Consider the following 24950-nt stretch of genomic DNA (forward strand, 5'->3'; position numbering starts at 1 on the left):
TTATGAGGCTTACTAATAAAAATTGACGTATAAGCGCTTTGAATTGAGAAGACAAAGAATATAAATGAATAAAATGATTAATTTGTACCACAAAAATATTTAAAGTTCATTTAAAAGGGAAAAGATGTAATTTTAGAATCGAAGATAAATTTCTACTTATAATTATTTATAAACAATGTAATATAACAGAAATTTTGAAAAATCAGAATAAATATATGTATAAGATATATATTAAAAACACAAAATGCATGACAAAATTATAAATTTCTCTGACGTGAACAGTAAAATAAATTTAACAACTGTTCATTATATTGCAGGATTATATTCCAATACCTGACATAATTGATTCTATGGCCAGAACATTCCTGCATTAAATTTAAGTCTATCTTTATAAGTACACACTAATGCTCCGACATTAATCCGCAACTAGCATTCTTCTCCGTTTGCCTCCGATATCCGCGGTTGAAACACTCAGTGGTTTAGCAGCGCGCGCTGTATCGCGCCGCGAGTGTTCTCTTCTCTCGCAGCAAAAGGAGAACTTGATAATTAGATTCGTGCAAATCGGTAAAAGTGAAGTCCTCCCCGGGATTCCCGACAGAAAATTCGTCCTGGCTCGGGTACATCGCGTTGCGTCGCGTCGCGTCGCGTCGCGTCGCGTCGCGTCCCGTCGTCCGTCGTCCTTAAAAGGCGTGTCGCTCCTTGACCCGCGTTGGCGCTCATCCGTCACGCTTGTCAGCCCTCGAGATACGCGCATCCCGCGTCGTCCGATGCCGACGTGTACGATAAACCTTTCCGAGAGTGCACCACGCCGCGCGGACATATTTATAAATCCGCGAATGAAAATCTGCGTGCAAGCGTGCGGCGATACATAAATAAGAGCTCTGACGAAGATATAGTTTAGGAAAATTTATCTCTGCCATTCATATTAATCCAATTTCGTATTAATCCCTACGAATTAATTCCCTGACAATTGAAAGCTGTGAACCGACTTGCTATGAGTATTACCTCAAAATTAAAAGAATAATATATATTTTTTCTCAAATTAATATTGAAAAAAAATGAAATAGTTTTAATTTTTTTAATTTGACAATAAAGTAATTCACATTTCTATAACTCCAATCAGAGTCAGATAATTTACAGTTTAACTATTAATAAACAAATTATAAATCTCTTTGTATTTGTGTAAAAGTACCACTGTGTTTTTTAGAGACAGAAAGAAAAGAACTTAGCATTAACAGCGTAACTAAAATATCTTTTTTAGCTTTTATCAAGATTTTAACAAAAATAAAATCTCTGTTCGAATCTTGACGCGATGTCGACAGTGTACGCCCAATTAAGATATTTTTTTTCCGTATCTTATCGCAATATAATTTATTCGCCGCGCTGAAAAGTACCGATGCGACGCGGTGTCGTGCCGCGAGCGGTCGTAAGCAACATTATTACTATCGCCTTTACGGAGTAAGTAAATTGCGTCTCTCTGCGGTCGTATCTTCCCGGCAGACGCGTACGTAACGGGAAGAGGTATGGGGCCGTCCGGCCGCGCCACCCGTCTCAGATAATTCCTGGCGCGTTTGCAAACGCAGATGCCCGTTATGGTGACAGGTACGCAATGTTTCATTACGCGCCATCACGGCCGATTATGAGGCCGGGCGAAGTAATTGATTCGGCGCGTTTAATTTAACGAGAATTGCGCTGGGATGGACACCTCGGTGTTGATCGGCGCCCGCGAAGGCAAGTGCCCGTAATGGTTGTAATTTACTAAAACGGGACCGGCGGACCGGCCGAATAAAGCACCTGAGAACACGGTTCATTAGTCACCGATCCCTTAGCGTACCGGTTCCCTCGTGTTTTCGACCGAAGGAGTCTTTCTTCGTACGTCTCGTCTGGCGAGTTGTACCATCCTTCGCCGGCGACTCCCGACTCTCCCACGGGATATGTCGGAAAATAACGCAACGTGTCACGTAGATGTATGTTGACTCATTAATATCCACCGTTATCGCCAAACTTCCGAGTTGTTAGGAAAATTCGACCTAGTTATAAATAAACCAGTTTAAGTTTCTCGTATCTAGGGTATTATATGTTAAGTTTCCTGTATCTAGGATATAGGTTAATCGAGTAAATAAATATATTAGATGTGTTATAAAGAGAGGAACTGCAACGATAAGACATACGGCATTAGTCTAAGCCGCGTACATTTCCCTTATCTCAACGGCAACATCCAGGTCTGCAAACGTCGTAATAATCTTGTTGCACGCCTCTATGCACGATAGAAGAGATGTTCGGCGCATGCCACGAAGATTACGCCACTGTCTTCGAGTAAGTCGATGACCGATCGCCGATCGCATGTACCTCGTGATTGAACCAACTTTATAGGTACACGCTCGCGCGTCCACCCTCTGTCACGATGTATACACACATATATATATATATATATATATATATATATATATATATATATATATATATATTCGTACCAGGTCCGATCGTCGCGATCGTTTTGTATCGACTTGCCAGTGTCAAGCGGTTATCTTGATTCAATAACTGTTAATGTCATCCGGCGATTGTCCGCCTCGGCACTTGTTCACCGTGGATGGAAAACCGTGTCTCGTCCAAGGCGCCGTACATATCTAATTATAATAAGAATAACAGCAACATATTGTGTCCCGCTGCATATGGCGATGTACACGATCGAGCGATCGCTATCGATAATTCTCAAGCACATATTACTTACGGATTCGAATGTACGATTTCAAAATTCTTTCTTTTCATTTTCATTTTTTTTTATATCTTTCTACATCTAAATGTAACAAGATTCTTTATTTTCATCATACTTTTAATATTAAAAATTTAAGAGGTGACACGAAATATTATTACCGCATCGAATTCAATAAGAGTATATATACATATGTTAAAATTTGTAATTTGAGATCCGCGATTTTATTTGTATTTTTAAATAATGCAACAAATCGATTGATGAAAATATGTTCATAAATTGATTTTTTTACACGATAAAATCGAATGTTGTGTCGTGTAAAGCTACAGTTTTATTTGCGACGGTCGAATGCCTTCCGTTTCGACCGCCTGCCAAGCCCGCGAGAAATCATGCGGAAGAATCCTTCTCTACCGTCGAAACTTCTCTTCTCCTTTCTTGTCCCATGTCACCGGACGTACGGACGTCGAGCGGGCTTAGCGCGATTTGGCGTTCGCCGAACGGCAACCAGCGTAATCAACCAACCGTGATCCGCCACACAAGTCGAACTCGCCTACCCGCTATCGCGCGGTCGACTCGATAATCGAGTCATAGATATGAATTGCGTTATCCATTCACAGAATTTTACGGAATATTCAGCGAGCGGCTAAGCGAGATTCTCCAATTTATGGAAAATTACAATTTATCTGCATTCACGCGAGCGTTACAGCGAAGAAACTTTCAACTGTGATATTTTTCGATATGGAAAAAAGTAGAAAATTCTAATAAAATATTGCCTTCAGAGCCTTCAGAATCAATTTATACTAATTTAAATCGTATAAACGTATGCTTTGAGATATATACGTTTCAAGAATGGAAAATACACGGTGCGTGAATAAGAGAAGCGCGCACTCGTTATTGTCCAGAGCTTGATAATTCTGCGATGAAATTAATATCGTCGCTTATTCAGTCGTGACACCAGCGAATTCTCCATCGAGAAGATTTTCGTTCGTAGGTAACACCGGGGGAAGGGACAGGGGACTCGAAGGACACACGGGTCGCGCGCAAAACTCGCGGGCGTTATCGACGCGGGAGTTATCGCTGCGCGTATCTTTCGCGGGGAGCGGCGGTCGTTCGGGTGGTACCAATTTGTCGTGTCTTTATCGGGCGTCATCTGATGGCGATCCGACACCGTCGCTCGGCTGAATGGCGAACTTCGCTACCTCGAAGTGACACCCGGGCACAATGGGAACAAAGCGTCGGTCGCGTCCTCGGCCGGTGTTTTGTTTCATTCCGCCGGTGGACAAGCCGCGTTATTTGTCATGCATTTTGACCCTCGCCGATCTCATCTCGGACATTTTTCTCTGCCTCGCATATTCGTCGCAAAATCATAAAGACCAGGGGCCGTCGGGAAGATGGCTTTCGCGACGAAGGACAAAAACCTGTGTGCCAACAGTGAAATTCTTGATACGAACGCGGTAGGCTCGCCTCGATAAAAGATTTGAGTTCATATTGGTGTAAAATTTCAAAAGATCCAGAAATTTGATTGTAATATATACAGTCATGAATAATATATTTATCTTAAAATCATAAAATCAATTTTTATCATTTTGTGGACAAGAGAGATTCGCGACATATACATACTGTTGGGCAAGATGTTGAGTGCCTGTTTTATTGAATTTAATTAAATAAATTCAACGAAACATTTCTAAACTTTTATTCATGCAATTACGATATTTATAATTATAACTTTTTTTATTCTAAACGATACAAATTTTTTCACATATTTAATACTTTAAACATTTTTAAGTATACAACTCAATTCAATCATAAAATCATTTAAATTTTTTAATAAAAATATTTTTTAATGAAAAAAGCCAAAGGATTTCCGGGAAGAGAATGCTACAGATGATTTGAAATTAGTAGGTAGGCGTCGATCGTTCGACTAGGCGATACAAGGATTAACATTCCGGGAGCGAAGGCGCGCAGCGTACTTGCATTCTCAGCAACCGAGATGCAGCTTAATTGGTATATCAATCCCAGACGAACCGGGAGATAAGTACGCGAACGTTAGACGAAGAGAAACGCGACCATACGAGGTTCTTACGGGTTAATAAAGTTGCATCCACGCAAGTCGCGATCAAGCTCGTATTAGCGTCGCCTCCGGTCGAAGAGATAAAAAAATCGAAAGATAATACAGTAAACGTAAACTACGGCGTTTGATAAGGCGCGCAAACGCGTGATAAATCGTCACTTTCAGTTTGATGATTATAGACAGATTGTTTTCTTGTTATTATTTATGAAGCAAACAATTTATTATCTCGAAATTAAAACCCGTAACGCATTCTCTGTAATCACGATATCATGACTCTTTGCTTTGTGTTTGCTGTTTTCTAAAAGAAAACAAGAAAAAAAAATCGTGAGAATATATAAAAGAAAGAGGAGAACTATCACGATGGCTAATTCCGTGGCAGCGTATAATTGCGTTCGACGGAATCGCGCAATAGCGGCGAAGAGTTTCTCGGTGCGTTCCACGGCGTACAATCGTCTCGCTAGCGATCGCATCGGGCGAGATAGACCCCATTAGGCGGGATAATAACGAAACGATTAATTTGCATCGTTCAGCGGCGCAGTCGGAATCGCGATTACACGATTCGAGCCATAAACGTTTCTCTACGGTAGATCGCACTACCCGTGTACTATCCTCGCGGCAGATCGATATCTCCCGCGAGCGGTTACCGGTGTCTGTATATCGATATCGCCCGCGTGCCGTGTCGTAACGACTTTATAGCAGTTACCGGACAGGTGAGGCCGCGATACATGCTATCGTGATACACGGTATTGGAACCGCGAAACGGTGAAACTCGCTCGCGAGTCGGCGAGTTTTTATCGCCTCGCTAATAATCATTTCTCTATGCCACGTTGAGCGCCGCGATTAAACGACAAATATACGTCGCCGACAGTGTATTTCCTTCGCGCGCGGCAATTACTCACGATCGAGCGGCGCGCGCCTGTGATCTTTCCTTTTTTTTCTCCCCTTGCATTTTTCTCCTCGATTTACCGCGACACCACCGCGACAAGTCGTCGTTTCGCAATGATCGCGCGCGACCGTGTAGCGCGAGAAAACGAGTGTCAGGAAGCAGCCTTTCCTCCGTGGTGAAATTAGGAAAAGTTATAATTCATACAAATGACTCGCTCTTAATTTCCCTTTCTCTCTTTCTCTTTCACCATGACGCTATATGTCGGGCAATCATTGCGCTATTTGGATGGCGATTACGGAAACAACTAGAGACATTCCCTAGCGAAGAGAGAGAGAGAGAGAGAGAGAGAGAGAGAGAGAGAGAGAGAGAGAGAGAGAACTCCCCGTTATGTTACGAACTCAATTCTGTTGTACACGCCGCTCGGGTCTATATCATTCTCACCGCTCCGTATATATATCTCACTCGCGAGAGGATAATTGACCTTCGCCCCTCCGTAATAAACCTCCGCGAGCGATTATACTTCGCCGGGACACGCCGCGCGTCCAAGTCCCGACACGTCTAAGCCGGGGCTGTTTAGCGTGGCAAGTGGGTGAAACGGAGGGACGTTTACGCGCACGATAGGCACGTAATGACCGATCGGCGAGGCGTTTTGTTAGCCGAGCTAAAGCGAGAACACAGGGCCGGGCGTGTATTTTTGAATAATTACCGCTATCACGCGACGCCGAAGGTGTTACTTGGTTGCAAAGCTACGATCAAAGCACTACCCCCTCGCCTTGCCTCTCGCGTATCAAGTGGAACCGGCTGGTGTTCCCTTCCCCTTCAAAGTCTATCGCTACCGTACCCTTTCTCCCATACCCTCCATCCTCTCCTATTTCCTTACATCTCCCCTCCCCCCCCCCGCTACGATCTCTCACCCTTTGCCTCGCCGTATAGACGGCAGTTAGGCAAAACTTGGAAACTGGTAGTTCGACGGTCGCATGATTCCGATAAGCGATTATGCCTTAACGGACTACCGCCGAGAGAGTCTAACGACCGGTTGCCTCATTGGCTTCTCACGACATTGGCCGTTTTTCACCGACAAGAGTTAGGTAGTCGGGGACTGCCGTCGATTAAGAAACGTAAGGCGCGATTAAAAGTGTGTCGTGGATCAAATGTTTACTTCTGTGTTTACTACGTTGTCACGATACTGAAACTCGCACTGTTGCACTCTCTAAATTTTGTTTACGAGCTGAGTGCAAAGTTCACTCTTTCGTATTTCCTGCGAATTGAATTGAACCGCCGCGCGTATAATCTTCCGCGAAGAAACCGCTCGATTCTATCGGCATCGGATGAAATCGTAGCGCATCACAAAAATCAACCGGAACAAAATTCTAAGGATAATTTAGAATAATGAAAACGCGACTGTAATGAGATCACGATTCAATTCTCAGGGCAGATCGAGAGAAGGTGCGATCGTAACGGACGGCGGTCCCTCCTCTGTTGTGGTCTTCCGCGGGCGGTCACGCACTGTCGGCCACGCCGCAAATCCGGCCGCGCCGCGATATCACGCCGCGCATCAGCATATTCGTGCAAATTGATTGCACCGACATCGGGGACAAGGGCTCCTCTCTCGCACATTCAAGGATAAGACGTCGCAATCTTACGAATCTCGGCGTGACCCCGGATCGCGACAGCATGACCCCGTTCCGTTCGCTCACGTAACCGAGTAACGCTCAAGATATATATGCTTTTTATTTATGTACGTAGTGCACATTATTTTCAAAAGTGTCTAAAAAAATATACAGTCTAACTCGATATTACTAAGCCATTTGTTAATAACAAATCCTAAATATTATAATTTTTAGTATTATTTTTAAAAATGCTATGCCTTTATTAATCGTAAAAAGAAAAGTTTTAAAATAATATTTATAATTTTGATATAATTTGGATCTAAGGACCAAGCGTAATTTAAAATATTTAAAAAAATTTCATGTTATTGCAATTAAACTTTTCGATTAGTAAAGTTTAATAATACAATCGCATGTTGTGTATTTTTATGCTATAATATTTTGTTTTAAGAAATCAGATATACTTTGAAATCTTGTTGCGAACAAATGAATACGAATCCGAGCACGTGCGGCTCCTTAGCGTTCCCTTTCGCTTTCATCGATCCTGGCCGCAGGACGATCTCGGCGCGGTCGAGTGAACACGCACGGTCGCTTCTGGGGAACGATTCGTCGCCGTCCGAACGACCGGGGTATCTTCCGCGCATTAATTTGGAGGAGACGCAAAGCGAGCAAAAGGAGAGTATCGCTGAGAGTAAAAGAGAAAGGCTGCCGATCCTCGAGTATCGATAAGTCGAGCACGGTCGAACTTGGACTTTCTTTCTCCTATCTATCTCTGGACCATGGTCCTGCGTCCTTCGAGTTTGCCTTCGTGTCCTCCTCGTTCTCGCTTGTCTCTTGTCTCTGATTCTTTCGGTACCTGTTCATCGGCGAACGTCACGCTCGGTTGCCTCGTCGACGGCGTCTTTTGTGCCGTCGAGCGTCATAATGACACCAGGTAAAAACTGTCAATGCCGCGTATGCGGCGTATCAGCTTCCACGCATGCATTAGGCGTGTCCGATGTTTATAATGCGCTACTAGATATTAGATACTTTCTCGTAACGTCGTGACACCTGAATCCGATTATGGTAACGTTACCACATTAAGCACGATCTCCGCGTATTTTGTTCTAGTATGTAATATATTATATGTTGGATTTATGTAAAAATTTTCAGCGATATAAAGGTACTTAATTATATTTATCTGTGTATATATATATATATATATATATAAGACTACTGGACGTTTAAAAATGACAAGATGGCCTTTTTAGCTTTTTAGTTTATATCCTATACCTTTTTAGACCTTCCTAGACCTTTTTAGTTTATATCCTATAATAAAAATTCGCAATCAATTTCTTATTTTGAAAACACCAACTTTAACGAAACATTGCGTGAAATAAAAGTAATTACATCGTTTATGTAATTGTTACGAAATTTTTTGAAGAAAATAAATGAAGAAAATAAAAAAGTTCTTCCTCTTCTAGATTAAAACTAATATCTTCTGATCTACTTTGGTATCATAAAATATCGATGAATAAGTATTCTTATTAAATAAAGACTTTGCTTGTTCATTGTCGCGTAAAATGACGAAATTTTCTAGAGTATAAATCGCGTAAAATGACGAAATTTTCTACAGTATAAATCGGCTGTTTTTCTACTTCATTTCTACTGATTATACATCATCACGTCGGCAAATAGTACACCATTTCAAAACATAGTATTCGTTGCGTGACCACATCGATTAGGAGGCGCTTTTACTATAATTCAGGCGACATGTTCTAAGCCAATTTAACAGAAAGCAATAGTGATCCGGCATGCCTGGTGATTGGCGAAGCGAGATTTCCCAGACCGATCCTCGTACAAAGAGGACAGCGCGGTGTGTTGCCGGTGGCTTCAATAATCAGAGGCGATTACTGTCGTCCTTCCTATGTTTTTTAGTGTCCCCTTTCATCCGCTTGCTTGTCGCCGCGCGTCATCCGATTCTCTTCGCCGTGTGACGAGGAAGAGAGCGCGAGGGAGAAAAAGAGTCCCGTAAAAAGGAGAATAAACCTAAGATGACGGTCTTGGTGAGTTGCGGACCAAACTGTTATATCGAGGAAGCTTAAGCCGCTTTTGGCTCAGATCATGATGAAAAAGAACGTTGAAAGGAAATTTCTTGTAAATGTATAATCAAAAGAAAATGACGAAGGCACATGACGAAATATTCGAAACAAAACTTGAAGGAAATAGTAATATTAAGAAATATTATTCCAAGAGAATCTTTCATGCTTTTCGTACTATTTTCCATGAATTAAATTATCCGTCAGGATTTTTTAGGATTTTTTAGTTTCGAAATTTACAGCGTGAAATATTACGGCAACCTGATTGGACAGATGACGGCTTTGAGACGTGCGGCACAGTAATCAGGATTTACTCGAATCGCTCGCGGTCGTTCGGAAGCGCCGTATCGTTAAACGGAGGACATTTACGAGTGGTTTCGTCAACGCGAACGAGTGGTTCGTGATAGCGAGCGCACACGGACAGCCGGGGCAACCATTTATTTATCAAACTGAATTACGAGAAGCGCGACGTCGGAATACGTTCTCCAATAAATTATCCTGTGCCTCCACCTGCTTTCGGTCAAGTGTATGTCGTAAGACCCTCAGAATTTCTAAATGTCGTGAAATGACATGAACTCCTGAAATAGAATTTATATCACACATACTTTAGACTTGTGCATGTTTATATATCATCAATGACTACGTATTAGCAATAGAGGACAGCTAAAACGAAAATATTTTCAGAAATACTAATAATATAATATTTACTGCAATAACATATAACATAATTACAAAATTGATCAAAGTCCGCATACACAGTTTAATATGCCAATCCATTGAAACCTGAATGCAGGATGAAACACATCATACGCTTGTCGCGCGACTGCGTTCGACGACTGGCTTCTTTATCCGTTGCATCGAACAACGGAGCGCGACACTCCGCTTCGTGGCATCGAGTCACCTACAGTGTAACGTCAGCGATTTTGACAGTCGCGCCGGTCCCACCATGATAAATGAAGGGATCGCGAGGTAATCGACGTTATCGTAAATCTTTCGTGTCGAGCCCATTGTGGACGACTCGCTCGTCGTCGTTCGTATTGATGTGGTCGCGAGAGACTGCCGATCAACTCAAGTGAGGTCAGATCCTTATCGCCTTAAAACTAGGACGAATCCGATTCTCATTCGAATCCTTCGAAAATTTCGTGGCGTCTTAGAAATTTCATGCGCCGTTACACTCACTTCCCGATTTTCAATTTCAATCGATTATCTTTTATTAATAATTCTTATCGCGCAAACGAGCTCGATAAATTTTTGTACAGATTTATTTGGTAACGCGTGTACGATTAAGGGCCGATATCGGTCTTAAAAAACGGCAAAACCTCTTCGGTCTATGATTTCTGCTTTCCGTACTTCAGGTTATTACTTCTATTCCCAGAACGCGAATGTTAGATGGTTATCGTCGACAAGGAACGAGCAGACACCAAGGTTAGGCGCGATCGAGCCTTAACTCTCTATCTCTCTCCCACTTTCTCTCTCACCCCGTCTGCATATCGATTTAAAACACCCGCAGAGCGCCTTACCGTAACTCATGGCGAAATCGCGTTACGGCGCCCGTGCCTCGCAGATCATCTCTCCGCCCGCTCTTCCATCTGGCCGCTCGTTCCAGGACGCTGATATTAACGACACCCGGTAGATCGTAACTTTGTCACCCAACGAGAGGGAACGGGGTAGCGCTTGCCCGCCCGGCTAAGAAGAAGCGGCCTTAAAGGGTGCTTTAGCCAGTGCGCCGCTAGCTAATTGCATGCATTTTTAACGCCGAGACGTCTTAATCGGCGAGCTGTATGATGGAAACGCGTGCATAAAGCTTTATGCTTCAGGCACCCTAGGGGAAAACGATACGGAGGGGTCGGGCGTATAACCGGCGAACGGAGTGTCGTCTAAGGGATGAACGTGGTAGCGATAACGTTTTATCACCGACATTATACATGGATACATGTGAAATATTTTTTACCAGATATCTCGACGGTTTTTAAAAACTATTTTCGTTAACTTTAAATAAATAAATAATTCAAATACATTTGCTTTCAATTCAATTAATAAATATTATTTCTTTCTTGTTACGACAGTGCATAAAGATATAGATCTTACGTTTATCTTCGCGAATAAAAGCCGTTCGAGTCCACGAGATCGAAAATAAAATTCACTAAGAATAATTGTATCTCTGCGAAAACGATGTGAGCGTTTTCTCGCAATGTTTCAGAACGACCGGTTTATGTGCGAAGAATAGCGGTGAGTTTGGCGACCTATATAAATCGTGTTTCCCTCGCGTAAACGTTGGGAAGGGGGTGGAGAGAAGGGGAAGAGAAGATTTAACGGACATTGATGTATCGACGCCGTTGAGATCCGCGCCTCCACCGCTCGACGTGGCCATCCACGTGGCGTGATTAACGCCGCGCTGTCGTTCCAACTCTTCGGAAGAGAGAGAGAGAGAGAGAGATTCACGAGGATAAGGATAAGCAATGACGGTCTCACGGCTTTCCGATGTCGTCGTATGTAAACGTAAACGTGGATGCGGTATTCGTTTCCAGATAGAACCGACGTCACGCCGAGTCCTTTATCCTCAACCATTCTCGTGTCCATCGTTTTATCGACCTTATTACGTCGCAACTTGGTGCGGGTTACACGATTGTGAACATCATATAACGTTGAGATCTCCGCGCGAATCCTATTCTAATTTAACCAAGATATTTCATTAATCTTTACTGCGAGTAGAATAACATAAAGAATTATTAAAATTTATCTCATTTATATGTATATTATTCATGTTTCTTTTTTTTATATTTACCGTTATACTTGAAAAATTTCATTACTTTTCAACGCATCGTTCACAAAAAAATCCTAATCCATAATAGTTGAGATAAATTAAATATAATATGCTATTTGTCATAAAAGATACAAATTTTAATTTTTAACATTATAAATGCATAAAAAGATTTAAAGGATTTGTTCTCTGAATATTTTTATTTAGCTTTATTTTTATTGCTGTAAATATGGTTTTGCATAATATCAAATATCTCATACTCAAGACTTATTCTTCTTTTATTGCTTATATATGAATATTTTCTATTTATAATTTATAAATTTTAATTTTATGCATTTATCTTATCAGTATATGAACTATATAATAGTGCTAAAAAGAATTCATTTTCTTAAACGCTTAAAAGGTAATACTAAGTGATTAACTTTGTTAAAACCTTAGATATTGTAAATAGAAGAACTATCAGTTTTTTCGGTAGTAATGCCACAAATATTTCATCAGCTGTGCCGGAGGTACCTTCGAGAGCAAGGAAATTCCCGCGAAAGTATTGCGCTTACATCTCGAAGCGAAGATGCCATGAATCGTGAAAACAACGAAAGCAACGAGCGACGCGCGCGAAATGTTTGACGAGGCGCGCTCGCCAGCAGCCTCGTTCGCGCTCATTACTCTTTGGCGGCCGCGTCATTTGTCTCCCGAGGATAATCGACGAGTCGGGGCGGAACGTGAGCGCGTTCGATCGTGTCGAACGAAAGAAGAGAGAGAAAGAAGAGCTGCGGCGGGAAAGTAGGGACGTGAGAAGAAGCAAGACAAGGCGACGGACACGGATGTGCGGTAATGGGCCCGGGCGCTCTCTCCCGCTCGGAGGGAACAAGAGCGGACGGCGGGGCTCTCGAGGAGAACCCCGCAATTATGTAATCGCTGTGTCATTGCGTTAAAGTAATTCCATTAGCCGACGAGAGCCCAACTAACGCGGACAACAACTAACGACGACGATATGCCTCTCCGTGTTTCTACGTACGTAAGTACATTGGGGTGAGACCCCGTCGCGAGGTCACATTCTCACCTTTTCACCTTCTTCCCTCGCGGCATGTCTCGCGTCGACAGGTTGATGGCGAGTCAATTGTATCAGCGATTTTAATGCGCCGCCGCCCGAGCGAGTCATGCCGCGCGGACCGATCGCGGAACGCGGCTCTGATTTTGACCTCGATTCTGTCTTTGAATCAGATCTCGATCAAAATAACCGAAGCTCCGAATAGCCGAATACAATTGGAAGTAATATGTCACGGTACTGTAATTTTTTTACACCATATGAAATTATTGCAATCTTGAGTAAACAAAGATTTTCTTATCTATCTTTATACAGAGATTCTTAACTAACAAAATAATCAAATGTTATGTTAGCAAAACCGTGTATATCGTGTATACCGTGGCGTTTTTAACTTTTAACTATAATGGCATAGCTCTGTCTATTCTTTCGTTCCACTTCAGCGCGATTTCACCTGATTCACGTGTCGTCAATGACAGGATTAAACTCATGCGCGAGAAGTAGGTACAGATCGGCGAACGCAACGGTCGCTTCGGACTCGCATGATTCGAATCGGCTTCGAAATCGGCCGTCTCGCGCCCCAGGCTCTCCGCGCACCATGGAGTCCGCGATTAAAATCTCGTCGGTCGGCGATGTCACCTACGTCTCGCTGCGCGCGATATGCGACGATGGAATCCCTGACAGGAGGTCGCCGGATCCTCGTGCCCCCCCTCCCCCCCCCCCCGGTGGCGTATGAATCACCAGCGAGAGAGTCGCCGGCGTCTTGTCGGGGCCGCGTAGAAGGTGACAGCTGTCAAGTGGCTGCTATGTACGGCGTGTGTAGGTGGTACGTGGGTCCCCACGTGGAATCCCGTACGCAATCGTACACGTCCGCCTGTCGCGACACGGACACGACACGGACGTGCCGCGCGCAATGGCGCGCACGTTAACGTTATCGGCTGATAGGTTTGGAAAGATCGAAGATCCGGATCGAGCTGATGAAAGCTTTAGTCGAATGTCTACCGTGTCGAATGTATAGCACAGATGAGAGGGCCCGATTGTCTACGGTCAATTATGTCATCCTCGATAGAATTCGAAAGAATGCGGGTGGCTTTCGATAAACGTGATTAATGATACGCGATTAAAAAGAATACGACGTTTCGTGCGTACAAAAATATATATGAATAAAGAAATTTTTCTTTTATCAATAATATATTTGGTATATAGCGGTAGAAATTATTAATTATAGTCCTTTTTTATTTCGATAAATTTTATATTTATTTTGAATTCTGAAAAAAACATTCAGAAAAATTTATATGTTTAAAACAAATTTTATATATATATATATATATATATATATATATACACATATATAAAACATCGCGTATATATATATATATATATATATATATATATGTCTATATGAAATACTTTCATACTTATGTACTCTTATTGAGCATGTATTGTAAAAATATTATACTTTGTACTTATTAGACATAAGTACGAAAATACCAATAAGCATTTATTTCTTTCTAATTCTACGAGAGTTAATGCATTTTATTAGTTATTTCACCATTCTCAATAATATTTAATGATATAGCGCATTCTAGATATGTTACGATATAATAATAGTATTTAAGAAAATCATGTACTCAGCAAGAATATGATAACACTTGAATAATCAGCTCGATGCACTTTAAAAGAGTTCTCCCCATCCCGGGAGAACAAAGTTTAATAATGTATAGTTAAACATTACGCAAGATTTATTTTTTATGAAATTTATGGACGCGGCTTTCACAAATCTTTGATACATTATTCCCCGAAGGCGTATATTTTGTCGAGCGGCTCGACGATGAAATTCGTTATCCCAGATCGTTATCCTGTCCACCTGTCCCGGCGCCATTGCACGCACATGCACGCATCCACGCACGCCCGGCTTGCCTTGACCCGCGGGGCGTGCGAGGTGCCTCGAGGGGATGCTCGTCGATCGCGACGTTGTAGCCGGGAATTAAGGTACCGGGTGACCGCGCGCGAGAGCTCTCGCCGCTTAATAATACCCTCGCCGCGGCCCTGTCACGCTTATTTTTAAATCGTTTGCAATCGGTACGCACGGTCCGGTCCGCGGAGTCTCGTTAGCATAAGTCGAGCCTCGACTAGACGACGCGACGCCGTCGAGAAACGTTCGGACGGTTGTGTGATGCAACGTGAGTCTGGCTCGCGCGAGTATGCCCCGCGGCGGTAACAGCGCGCTTTACGAGCGTAGATTATGCAGTTACGCTCGATTCGCGACGTACGAGTCCCTGGTCGCGAGCGAAGAGGTCATTGGGCACCATCATTGGGCACTCAAGGAATATCTTCCGTTTGTCGCGGGATGATTGATAGACGGCTCATTCGAGAAACGCGTCGCGTAATCTTCTTGTTCCTGGTTCCACGTAATGTACATGAAATTTGTAAATTGCTGAAATTGAACTTAACATTGAACTCGCAAGGAGACGCGTGATCATCGATTATACTCTGGAAAATTAACGGGGCCTTTGTAAAACGACGTTTTAATATTTTTGAAAGAAAAATATTATGTGTGGCTATAGTTTTTTCTCTATCCAGCATGAAAGTAAATAAGAAGAAAGTTTATAATATAAATTTACATCAGAATTTATATCACATTATGCTATTTATTTTTATTGTTAAATTAAATTAATTTTATCTCCTAATAATAATCGACGATGCACTTAAAACTACTAGCTTTGGTAAAAATTTCTAAAACAACGTAGATATTAGCGTATCGTCCGTTTAGGCATAAACTATGGTTATCTCGAGCGAGTTAACGCGAGCCCTTCTCAGAGTGGAAAGCGAATTTCTAGATTAGGAACAAGGTGGAGAACGTTCGCGAGGTGGAGAACGTGCGATAAGCGCGCACGAGATCTGGAAGCGTTCCATGGTGGATCTCGATGCACGAGCCCCGGCGATGCACGGTACCCGATCTCGCGAAATCGCCGTGATCCGAGGCAGAGTCGCTGCACTTTGCGGCCACGACCACTGCTGGATAACGCGTCACAATGGCGAGGCCCGGCGTGACTGGCGTTAGGTGTTGGCGCGTCTATCACGGTCGCGTACGTGGTGCCACCCGGTAATTTAGTGCCGAGTCCGCAGTCGATTTCTCGAGGCGATAAAACCATACGATGCAGGGGACGAAAGGGGAACGGTAAAAGAACGAAAGAGACAGAGACAGACAGGCAGACGGAGAGAGAGAGAGTAGCCGCAGCGAATAATTCTGGACTGAATCTATTCCACGAGGAAGAGAGAAGCGCGAGAAGAGGAAGGGAGGAAGACGAGAGAAAGACGGGAAAGACGAAGGGAGAAAGAGGAAAGAGAATGGACAGAAGAAAGAGATGAAGCAGGATAGCGGATGGTTCTTGTATCTCGACGTTTGAATCGAACGACGCGAGACGGACATGCCGGGCGCCGTCGTTTCATTGCCGCGATTCAACAATAATGACAGAACCGTAACTAGAGAGGCACATCTTCTTGCTTCTCGTGTCCTCCTTCTCTCGTTCCCGAGCGCATCCTATCGCGTCCATCTATCGTGAGATGAGGCGAGATAATTAGTCCATTAAGAAACGTCTCGGAGATAAATCCGTAATAAAATCATCACTTTTTCTTGGGACAGACCGACAATTGAAATTGCAGAAACGTACTAGTGTGCGTCAAGTAATAACGCTATAATAAAGTTTAAATCGGACGATATAATAAACGATTTCTATATAATAAGAATAATTTTAAAGTGGTGTACATATATTAATATATTACCCAGTGTGTCACTGTTTTATTGCTCATAAATTGTTAACCATTATACCTAACACGGTTTTGAGTATTCTCTTAACTGCATCCGTCAACGGACCGACGGAATGCAGCTTAATACAACAGGGAAACAAAATTTAATCATAGCTTTCAATGCATTAGTTACGGTTATCGTAGTGGTAGTACCTGTTCAATCTTTACGATCGTATCGAAAGCCATTTAAACCGATCGCGATCTCGGTAAGACTTTGCGCTAAATCAATCTGTCCGTCAATATCTGAAAGATCCAACTTGTCTTGTCGGTGGAAATGACTCATGCAATCGATGTCGGTCAGTCGCGGATGACTGCGTCGGTTGTGCGATTATAGTTTCACGATTCACGGAGAATATGACAAGCATAGATCAATGATTAATTAAACAACAGTATTAGTGCCAATTATCGATTCAGAGATTGGAAAATTACATGAAAATTGCCGTATCTTAACAATCAGCAAAAGCATCGCGACGATATTCATGAATTAAAATTAAAACATCTGACTTGGCAGAAATAAAAATTGCGTCCCATAATATTATCCTTAAAATTTTCTCATCTTAACTTTACACTATATACATTTAAAATATTATAAAAATATTAATATATATATATAAATATATTATAAATATAAAAACATTGTAAATATATAAATATCATAAAGTAATATAAATAAATTTAAGTATATTTAAAAACTATAATAGCATATTGGTCTATTATTCTGATTTATAATATAGTAGTATAAAAATATCGAGTAAATATCTAAAGAAAATCATTTCCAATTCTTTTTCCGAAGCACTGCCACGTTCCTATCCCAGTGAATGTACCCTAAAGGATGTTCGCATTATTCTGCACGGCTGTCCGTGTACTCATTTTTCGCCGTCAATCGACACTTTAGCCGAACATGGCGAGACAATGGCGAGTTCGTGCGACGATCGTTTAGCTTTTGCGACCGTGTACCTGCACCGAGATGATACTCCGCGTTACACTTCGTAGAAAACGTCTATGACACCGAATCACGAAAGCCCTCTACGTCCTACTGCTATTTCGTGCGACCGTCACAAGAACTCCGTCGTGATTTCGTGACGGTTCTACCGCTCTCTCTTTCTCTCTCTTTCTCTATTGTCGAACGTCGATGAAGTGTAACGGCATTATACATAGAAATATCGTCATGAATCGGTCAGGTCTAGATCTTTTTTATTCATTTTATCCTATTGTCCATCCGAATGAGAAAAAATGGATGGAATGTACAAAACGTCAAGCTAACAATCCTTAAAATATTTTAATCGTGTATCTGACAATCTCAATTATATTTTAACATATATTTCAAAGCATACAGAATGCAACGAAAGCGATGTTCAACTGTGAAAAGGATCTAACTGTGCGAAAGGCGCGGCGATTGCTGGAGTGGAATCCGTCGCGGACACGACGTTCGTTGGAGAGGAAGAGAGGAGCGGAGAAAGTATCCTTTCAGCGGGTACAAGCCGACTCTTTTTCCCCTGCTGTCTCGTCGTCCATACACGGCACCATAGAAACCAATAGTCCAGAACGCGAGTGCACCGTGGCCTTTACGACGCACGGCCGCGTTTACGGCTGTTTTTTCACGGACGTCGTAAACGCGTAGCGGAGCCGACGATCCGCGGCCCGAATATAAACCGCGGGATCGACGATCGTCCCCGGTGACATGGCCGAACGATCGTTCGCTCGCTTGGCGGATTCAGCGAGCGATCCCGTGGGAACGCGACACACTCCAGCGGGATCCGCTCGGCGCTCACGTGAGGTTGTTGCGGGACTTGAGAAATGTGACGCACAGGGCAATTTAGGTGCCAATATTCGCATTGGCATCAGAATCGAAGTTCTCTGTCACGAAGACTTCTCATCGAACTTTAAATATAATATTAAGCTCCGACGAACCATTCATTTTCATAAGCATATTTCAATGATATATAAACTATGCGCGTAGAGAGTTAGTCACGTAAAATACTAGTGATCGTAAACACGTACTTTCATGAAAAAGAGGATCAATATAAAACGACGTAAAATATACTGTAGTAGGACGGATTTAGTTTACATTTTACATTCCTCCATACGCGCGGCCTGTCTAATATCAGTAATACGTCAGATAGTTATTGGGATAGCGCTGATTATACTTTCCCAAAGATGAACGCGTTGAAGTCATAGCGGTTTTCTATTGACGGCATAGAGATATCAGTATCCATGGTGAAGAGATCAGACGTTTGTGGCCCCTGTACCTATCGGCTGCGCCCACGGCGACTATGACCATCAGCGACATTCACCATGCTCGTTTCCCATGTTAACCGTTGCACGCCTTTTCGATCGCCGTTCTCGCTTATGCGGCTCCCTCTTGATCAGTTTATCCGCGAATCTATGTAATACGGAAACTATATTATGGAGCCTCGACTATGGAATATCTCGATCACGCCGAGCGACTCGCTCGTCCGAGTCGATGTTCGAATGGTGGGAAAAAGGGTGGAAATGTTGCGGCGAGATTCGATGGGAATATCGATGTTCGCGTGGATCGTCGAATATGAAAACGATCACGATAGCGGTAGCCACTACGATAGAAGCGCATATCGCGATAATGATAAATAAAGTAAGATAATAACAGGTAATATCGCGATAAATAAAATATTAATATGATCGCGCATAATGTATAAGAGTGTAATAATTAAAATTTTTATAGAATAAAATAAAAAATGCAAGAGTGTGAATTAATGAACATACATACGAATGTAAGCCGAACGACCGAGTGTCTAGATAATTAACCAGTAGCAGATCTGCATTTATTATGTAGCTTTACCATGATTAGGGAATGACAGTGAGATACGATATGGCGATCTAATTCCCTTAGTGAGGATATACGACATTTTGGCGATATCTCGTGAGACCGGAGGGCGATCAATTCCGGCGGACGGTTCCATGTCTCCACAAGCCGGTCGATATGCGAACGTCGATCGTCACTTAGCGGCGCATCAGAAGCCACTAATCTTAATTCGCTTATCGGATTATTCAGCCGCGCTGTGGAGCGCGATGGAGACGTTTGCGTCTGAGAGATAATCCCCCCCCCCCCCAGTATGATAATTACCGAAACGATAAAGTCACGTCGTCAACATTTTCGTCGCGGACCAGCATAAGAATATTGAGCATCATATAAATATTCATAATCGTAGCTTTTCATACAAGACATATTTTTGTCGTTCTAATGATGCACATAAAAAATATATAACAGCGGAAAGATTAATTATTATTATATTAAATATTATATTAAATAAAATTAAAAAAAGTGAAAAAGAAAGTATATAATTATTTTCATTCAATTATCTATAACTCTATGTGACATTTTCTGTGAAGTAATCTAAATCTTAATCCTTGAAACATCCAGCTTAAAAAATTGTGCATCAATTTCTATTCAAATCATCAACTTTAATATAGTCACCTTTTATAAATATTTACTGAGTAATCTCGAAGCTCACGCGATATGTCTTGAATGCTTAATATTAGCGGGACGTTGGAAGAGATCAAGAGACATCAAGGAAGCTGTCGATCATCCTCGTCATCATCATCGGATGCCAATCACACTCCGGTTATCCGTTTTCCCGAAGAGCGAAGTACCGTTCGTGTCGGATCTCATATTGTCGAGGAAGAAATCGTCTACGGTCGATCGCCATTGTCGCGCGGCGTCGGCGACACTTCGCCGTCCTCCTGTTATGCCGTCCGAAGGCGAACGGTACCATCTCCGTCTCGACTGCATTATTATAAAGCGGGATAAAGGCCAGAGCGAGGTAAGGAGGTTGTTGACCATAGCGGAAGACGCGTCTGATAGCGCATATAACTTGAGAAGTGACCCTACCTCTTTCTCTCTCGCATCGTGGTGGAATCTCGATCTTTTCGTTCTCACTCTATAATCGGAATGACGGTACGTGTACTTTCATCTGCCGCCAAATTTTTCATGTGGTCACAACTTAAACGTGGTTCTTTATCACGTTACGAAGATAACATTTTTTTAAATACTATTGTAAATTCTCTTTCGTAGCTTTTAGCTTATAGGAGCAAAATAAATGTCTAACCAAAGGAAGTAGAAATACGCCGTTGAGATTTCTTCCGGCTCTTTTCTAAATAAATTGCTGTTTAAGCATCGCAAAGTTCGGAAATAACGATTTTTCAAAACGGTTTCTCGAATGGAAATTGAAAAAGAATTGCCTCGGTGGTTCTATCCAACGATTTTAAGAAGCGGTTCTAAAAGGCAACCAGAAGTGACGTCCACGACCCGCGATAATTTCCGAGTCGTTCGCACGGGCAAGAATCGCGATCCGGACAATTACGTTGCTCGGAGGCAGCTTCCACACGCACGATGATCGCGGTCTGAGTCATCGGCAGATTTTCCCGGGTCGCGGGCTTTAACAACCGATATTAATCCCGCCGTGGGGGGCTAACGACAAGGGGAATTCCTTGGCGGCACCCGCTCGCGTTCATTTGCATCGACCGCGGGCTTAATCGCCCGCGGATAATTGGATCGGCGACCACGGCCGCGGCCGACGACTCGGGATTCAGGAGGAAGTCGCGCTTGCTCGCGGGGAGTCGGTGTCGCTTAACGGATCCGCTGCGCTCGGGAATGCGCTTGCTTCCGTGCCGGTACGCATCTCCGCTAATTGTATCGCATCTCCCGACACGAGTCGTCGAGCACCGGAGAGAGATCTGCCCCGATGACTCCGCAACCTTTCCGCTCCCCGTTAGACGGATGAAATATCCTCTTTGCCCGAGAACAGATCGCGTATATACCATTATTACTTCTCGCGTATCGTTTTTCTCTTACGTTTATAGCCGTTTAGTTAAACTCATTTGCCACACAACGGAGGAGTTTCTGTTTCTCCGGAGCCGCAGATTCCTCTCGAGGCTCGCGCCTAACGACGTTCTGCCTTCGCGAACCTCTCTCACGCTCGCCTCGCTCGCCGGTGACACACACATCTGGCCGATGTACGTAACCGTATTCTGCCCTCGTGTTCTTACGCATGCATGAACACGTAAAATGCCGATCGATCGTCGTTCGTAATCGCGGTTAAAATCGTTAGCAGAGACGCGGAGATCGACCGAACTCGTTGAGTTCGATAAACAAATTGTACATATTCCGAGCGCTCTTATCTGACGCGATTTAAATCACTCGCTACTTAAAACGATCTTCTTCGATGATATTTCACCGCTTAAGATTCTTGACGAGATACCTTGATAGCGAATAAACCAAAGAAGATAAAGCAATTTTATAAAGTAACTCTACTCTTTATTAAGTTTAATAAATTTATTTTTTATTTTTTATAAATTTTAATTTTATAATTTTTAAAAAGGAAAGAGCAAAAGGAAAGATGAATAACGATATACATCAATAGATCCAATTTTAATTTAATTTTAGTTTAAATAATTAATTTTATTTCGAAGCGACGCTAAAACAAAGCGTGAGTGTATAAACATAACCTAAATCTTGTCGAAAGTAATTCAAAGTATAAAGTATTAATTAAGTATTGATAAATAAAGTGTTGAATACGTTCAGAAAATACAATATAATAACAATAATACAATATAATACAATATAATAACAATTCAGAAAGAATAATTGTTGCTTGTGATTGGAGTAGACTATAACATTCATGTTAATTCTAAAAGAATATACTCCTCTCACCAATGATAGTCACCAGCGCACAGTATTGCTAATAATTTCTAAATGCAATCATTGATTCAGTATTATTTTATATAAATTCAATAATCAATAACTAATAAATGATAAATAAAATAATAATGACTCACTTTATGATTATACCGTTGTCGCCTGATATTTCCCATTCCTCCTTCTCCTCCTTCTTCCAGATTCCTTGGGCACTCACACATACACGACACTCGCGACAGTAAATACGACACACGTAAATTGCGTATTTAAATACGATAACTGTGCAACGAAAATCTTTACAAGACACTCCCGACGATCGCGACGCGCACTTTATTTCGCATAACGGAAGATTAAGTACGAACGCACGATTCCACTCGCGACAATCCGCGTACTGATGCCATAGATGAATCTTAAGCCCTTCGCACATGAAGGAAACATTAGCAACAGGAATAAAGATTAAATTTTGGAAATTTAAAATTAAAATTAAATTAAAAATTCAGAATAAAGATTGAACGTAATGCACAATCGACACAAATATAAAGCATAGATCTTATAATACTGAATGCGCCTTTTCCTTTAGATGGAAGGAGATAATAGATGTGTATCGTATCTTCTATCCTTTAGTTTTCGAAAGCATATCGATAAAGAAGGATATACGACATTGCTCTCTCGCTCTATCAATTCGAATCTCAATTTTAATCAGAAGGCACAACCAGTACTACAAAATCTGTAGTATAAAGGCTTTTCTATAATCGGAGTGAAATAGTGAAATAAATTGTAAACCGTAAGAAATCGACCAATCACAATCGAGAGTGAGGCGAATAATCAATTGTGATTGATCGATTTCTTACGATTTACAATTTCATCATTGCTTCTATTGTAGACGGCGCTTAAGACATAGGCATCTTATATTTATTTGTGTCTATTGTGCGTTACATTAAATCTTTATTCCGAATTTTCATTTCTAAAATTTAATATTTATTCCTATTGCTAATATTTCCTCCATGCGCAGGGCCTTAAATGGAGGGGCAGAATCGGAAGACCCACGCACAGACAACTTCATACCGCAGTAATTCGCGTCAGACTAAACGACATTCAGAGCACGGTTCGCGTCCGACGATATAACTAAGCGAAGGTAAACATTGTTTTCGTTTCGTACGACGCGATATTGTATACAAGGTCTCAAGGTCTTTATTCACGCGACGCGCTTTGACCCGATGAGTTCGAGAATCATCTACCACCGCGTATTTACGTCTCGACAAGCGACCGAGTAAGACGAACGACGCCATTATTTCAGTTGAAATAACGGTAGCTTACGCGACTAGCATGAATAGCCGTGATATTAATTGTTTATTGTTAATATCCATACATAATACGTATTTCGCAGTGTTTGCGTGTTTGAGATTTATCGCGCTTACATAATATTGAGTTTCAATCTTACAATATCGGACGAGTTCATGTTTTAATCAGCGAGAAAATTGATTCGCGTCGTATCTAAGCAAAATTGGTCGCAGTAGTCTCGAATCTTTTTGCCATTAATAAAGCGTCGCGGTTCAACTTGAGTGGTAGTGTTTAATCGAGTGTGTATGTGTGTATGTGTGAGTGTTGTATTGTGTTGTGTGCCGTGTGCTACAAAGGAATCTGAGAGGAGGAGGAGGCCTGGGAGGCATCAGGCGCCGGCGGAGCAACCCTGGGTGAGTAATTTATTATACTCTGTTTCTTACTTGTGAAATTATTTTCTGAATATTACACAATTAATTTAAATCTAAAGAAAGGAAATTAATATATAAGAATTTTTCAATATTTTTTGTAATATTGTTTATTCTTGACGATGCTTTAATATTATATTTTTGTATACGTTTGTATGTTACAGATTAATGCAGTCTAAACTCCGCTGCTGCGCATCGGATCGGTGAGTGACAAATTATATTTTAATTAAATTGGAGGATAATTGGGATTCTATGAACAAGAGGAATATTACAAATTGAATTAACATCTCGTAGATACATTATCTTGAAACGACCTATATAGAGTAGATAATTAATATTTCCTAAAATATGTAATCATTAATCGACTTATTAATTTTATGCATAATTATATTGTACAAATTTACATATACATTACAAATCATATAAAATTTATAAAATAGAGAAATGTTATATCTAAATTAAATGCTGATATTAGAATGTTATATAAATAATATATATTGAAATATTAATTACTAATATAATCATTTATAATTTATAAAATAAACTTGCAAGTCTAAAGAAGAAAGTAATAGAAAATACAAGAGAAAGAAAATATTGAG

At 41.6% G+C, this 24950-nt stretch overlaps 2 protein-coding genes across 2 annotated transcripts in view; one reads left to right on the forward strand and one right to left on the reverse strand.

Annotated features, from left to right (window-relative positions):
• Positions 1 to 23074, reverse strand: part of LOC105427321 (uncharacterized) — a 345326-nt gene extending 322252 nt beyond the window's left edge. The window contains exon 1 of the mRNA XM_089083220.1: positions 22783 to 23074. The gene's annotated coding sequence lies outside the window, so the exon portion shown is untranslated. The remainder of the gene's footprint in view (positions 1 to 22782) is intronic.
• Positions 23075 to 23906: 832 nt separating this feature from the next.
• Positions 23907 to 24950, forward strand: part of LOC105432177 (uncharacterized) — a 337430-nt gene continuing 336386 nt past the window's right edge. Inside the window, exons 1-2 of the mRNA XM_089083224.1 lie at positions 23907 to 24336; positions 24516 to 24554. The gene's annotated coding sequence lies outside the window, so the exon portion shown is untranslated. The remainder of the gene's footprint in view (positions 24337 to 24515; positions 24555 to 24950) is intronic.

The sequence above is a fragment of the Pogonomyrmex barbatus genome, unplaced genomic scaffold, assembly GCF_055798465.1.
Source record: "Pogonomyrmex barbatus isolate J1 unplaced genomic scaffold, ASM5579846v1 scaffold7, whole genome shotgun sequence".
In the NCBI taxonomy this organism is placed as follows: domain Eukaryota; kingdom Metazoa; phylum Arthropoda; class Insecta; order Hymenoptera; family Formicidae; genus Pogonomyrmex; species Pogonomyrmex barbatus.